Below are 4,439 nucleotides of genomic sequence, written 5' to 3' on the forward strand. Positions count from 1 at the left end.
TGGAAATCAGTCTGGCGCATTCTCAGTAATTGGGAATCGCTCTATCTCAAGACCCAGCTCCTGGGCATATAACAGCTATACCAAAAGATGCTCTACCATACAATAAGGACATTTGCTCAACTATGTTCATAGTAGCTTTATTCATTATAGCCAGAATCTGGAAACAACCTAGGTGCCTCTCAACTCAAGAATGGATAAAGAAACTGAGGTACATTTGCACAATGGGCTACTACTCAGCTATTAAAAACAAGAAAATCATGAAATTTGCAGGCAAATGGATAGAACTAGAAAAGATCATTCTAAGTGAGATAACCTGGACCCAGAAAGACAAATGGTATGTATTCACTTATAAGTAGATTTTAGCCATATAGTACAGGATAAACATACAGACCCCCAAAAGATAAGTAACAGAGAGAATCCAAGGACAGGGACAGAGGACCTGCAGAGAGAAGAAAAACCATGAGCAGAGGCATCTTTGTGACAAGCTGTAGACCTACTTGGCTTCTGGGAGGATGTGGGAGTCACTCCAGCTGAGATTCCTAGTAACAGGGTTCATGGAGACTAAAGAGGACACCCTCTAACTAAACAGGGTTCCTAGTGAAATGAAGAACACACCAACCCACACAAAAAAAACCATCAACCCAACATTTACTCTGCCTACAAGATGTGCAGGGGTAAAGACAGAGCAGAGATCAAGGGAGTGTCTAGCCAATGCTTGCCTCAACCTGAGACCCACCACATGGGAGAGAGCCATACCCTGACACTATTAAAGATACTCTGCTATGCTTGCAGGCAGGAGCCTAGCATAGCTGTCCTCTGAGAGGCTACACCTAGCAGCAGATCCAAACAGATGTGGAGACTCATGGCCAAATAATGGGTAAAGTTTAGGAAGTCTTGTGGAAAAGTTGGGGGATGCATAGAAGGAACATCTGTGTGGCCTGGGTCTAGTCCATGCCTGGATCTTGGTTGGTGCTTCAGTCTCCAATAGGCCCTGTGGGCCCTGGTTAGTTGGCTCTGTTGCTTTTCTTGTTGAGCTCTTGCTGTCTCTAGATCCTTTTTTATCTATCCCCTCAAGTTCTCACAAAACTGCCTAGCTTTGCCCAGTGTTTGGCTGTGAGTCTCAGCATCTGTTTTGAGGCTCTTCTGGGTGGAGCTTCTCACAGGACAGCTACATTAGGCTCCTGTCTGCAAGTATAATAGAGTATCTTTAATTGTGTCAGGAGTTGCTTCTCTCCCATGAGGTGGGTCTTGGGTTGGGCCAGGCACTTCTTGGACATTCCTTCAATCTTTGCAATGCCTCAAAACCAGCTCCATCTCACACTGCCAAAGGTCCCCAGGTCCTTGTGAAAGCCTCATATGAAGGGTTTCTGCCAATGTGAAGAGAGATGGACTGGTGTGACACACCTTCCTACACACTGTTTGTAGATGACCAGTGTCCTAGCTGGTTTTACAAATAAATGATCTGTTTACATATATATTGAGAGGTAATCAGAACTAAGGGGAAATATTTTCAGTGTATGCAACAGGTAGAAGGAAAGTCTACTTATTACAAAAGGAACTCAGCAAATTTGACTGAAATGTTAATAAAAAATTTAAATACATTAACAGTACAAACATACACAAACCTCAACATATAAAAAAGATTTAACTTGTCAATCATTATTAGGTAAATGTAAAGTAAATCATTCCTTCAGCTACACTGTTTATCCAGAAACACCCTTCTGTGCACACTCTAAGAATGCTTAACCAAATATCTAGGCAGCTATGGCTTAGTCCAGTTGACATGAAAAAACAGCCATTACTCTACTCATCCCTCTATGTATCACTCATCTGTTCATCAGTCTATCTCTCTGTATGTCCATCCATACATCTATCCATCCATCCATAATGATGACTTCATGCTGATGCTTATGATTACAGTCAAACTCTGCACATCCTCCTTTTCTTTTTTTTTAAATTTTATTTACTTTACATCTGATTGTAGGCCCCTCCCTCCTCTTCTCCCAGCCTTACCCTCCCTCCATCTTGTTTGTTTGTTTGTTTGTTTCAGCTACCGCAGCATTTTTATTTTTCTTTAAACAATGACGTGTTGCTGGGGCCTAATGTTCTCACTGAACAGTAGAAAAACAAAATTTGTCATTTATTAAAGAATTAAGTACAAAAAAACTTACATAAATTAAACGATGAATATATTTACAGGTGTCAATTCAAATGTTCCCAACTCAAGGCAAGTAACAACCCATGGCCATTAGGAGAGAAAGAAAAAGAAAAAAAAAAAAAAAAAAAAACCAGAATAAAAACTGAAGCCTAAGGTTCAGACTTTCCCACCCTGTTAGACAGGCAAGACGGAAGTGGTGACTGGATCAGAAACCCTTGCCAGCCTTGAGAAATCCTGGAAGTCAGCTGTCGGCTAATACCCTGCACAGATCACTACACAGTGCACACACTGATCCACAGTGCACAGGCTAGGGATTTCTCTTCCACCTGGTGCCTTCCCTAGCCACCAAGTGACCAGGCCACATGGACTAAGGGTGAAATCAAAATATGCACAAGGTATTAAACATATACCAAGGGAACAGTTAACTTGAATACAAAGTCAAAATCAGCAACAAGTTCTATGATCCAGTGCTGATATTGGATACATGCTTCAAGGACAAATTTCTTTTCACAGGCTTATTCCAGTTTCATGAGGCTAGCATGAGGTGTGTACATTTGTCAGGGCAAATCCATATTTCAGAATCAGCTCATGCAGCAGATGCCTGGCACTTGCTCAGTCCATCTAGAAGCATTTGCGTTGGAGGATGAAGGGGCCCCAACTCGTCATACTCCTTCCTGCTTGCTGATCCACATCTGCTGCATGGTAGACAGGGAGGCCAGGATGGAGCCGCAGATACAGACTGAGCACTTGTGCCCAGGAGGAGCAATGATCTTAATCTTCATTGTGCTGAGTGCTAGGGCTGTGATCTTCTGCATCCTATCAGCAATGCCTGGATACATGGTGGTACCACCAGACAGCACTATGTTGGCATACAGGTCCTTGAGGATGTCCACATCACACTTCATGATGGAGTTGAAGGTGGTCTAATGAATGCCACACAACTCCATGCCCAGGAAGGAAGGCTGGAAGAGCACCTCTGGACATCAGAATTGTTCATTGTGGATGGTGCTCACTTGCCCATAAGGCAACTCACAGCTCTTCTCCAAGGAGGAAGAGGATGCAGCAGTAGCCATTTCTTGCTCAAAATCCAGGGCCACATAGCACAGCTTCTCCTTAATGTCATGCACAATTTCCCGCTCAGCAGTGGTGGGAAAGCTGTAGTCCCGCTCAATCAGGATCTTCACGAGGTAGTCTGTCAGGTCCCAGCCAGCCAGATCTAGACAAAAGATGGTGTGGGGAAGGGCATAGCCCTTGTAGATGGGCACTGTATGTGTGACTCCCATCACTAGAGTCCATGACAATGTCAGTGGTGCGCCCAAATGCGTACAAGGACAGCATTGCCTGAATAGCCACGTACATGGCTGGGGCATTGAAGGTTTCAAACATTATCTGTGTTATCTTTTCTCTGTTCTTTTTTGGGTTCAGAGGGGCCTTGGTCAGAAGCACCGGGTGCTCCTCAGGGGCCACACGCAGCTCAATGTAGAAAGTGTGGTGCCAGATCTTCTTCATGTCATCCCAGTTGGTGACAATGCCGTGCTCCATGGGGGTACTTCAGGGTCAGGATACTTCTCTTGCTCTGGGCCTTGTCACCCACATAGGAATCTTTCTGGCCAATGCCTACCATGACACCCTGGTGTCAGGGGCAACCAACGATGGAAGGAAACATGGCACTGGGGGTGAAGTCGCCAGCAAAGCCAGCTTTGAACATGACAGAGCCATTGTCAATGGTATGGCGATTTAGAGAGAGGACACACACAGTGAGCCAGAGGTGGAGTGTGAGCACTCTTCCTCCCTCTTCCTCTTCCCCCTCCTAGATCTCTGTGGGAAAGACTAAACTTTGTCACAGGTAAAAACAATCTTGGCAGGCTTTACCCTTGGACACCCCATAAATACCTTGTGACAGACTGAGTAGAGCCATCCTGAGTCTGAAATTCAGGAAGCAGACCTGGGAACCCCACCTGGACTACTGTTTTTCTAATTGACCCTCAACGGGAAAAGGAGACTGCCCTTCACACGTGACTCAGACAGGTGGGGAGGAGAGAACTGCAACAGGTTCAGCCCGGGCTTGAGCGCACATAGATCAGCAAACAGGCTGGACCAGCACGCAGGCCAGAGACATCTAAGGACCCATCCTGTAAAACGGATACCGGAAGGTTCACTCTTTTTTCCCTTTAACCTTTTTTCCTTCTTGTGTAAGCTAGTTAGGTTATATAATAAAGTTTAATTGTTAAAAAACAGAGCCTACAGACCTCAGAAAGGGAGAGTCCTCTGGCTCTACCAT

The 4,439-nt window shown here is 44.8% G+C and overlaps 1 pseudogene; it reads right to left on the reverse strand.

Annotated features, from left to right (window-relative positions):
- Positions 1 to 2,548: 2,548 nt before the first annotated feature.
- Positions 2,549 to 3,878, reverse strand: LOC127187972 (actin, cytoplasmic 2-like; annotated as a pseudogene).
- Between the last annotated feature and the right edge of the window lie 561 nt (positions 3,879 to 4,439).

This window comes from Acomys russatus, chromosome 4 (assembly GCF_903995435.1).
Source record: "Acomys russatus chromosome 4, mAcoRus1.1, whole genome shotgun sequence".
NCBI lineage: Eukaryota > Metazoa > Chordata > Mammalia > Rodentia > Muridae > Acomys > Acomys russatus.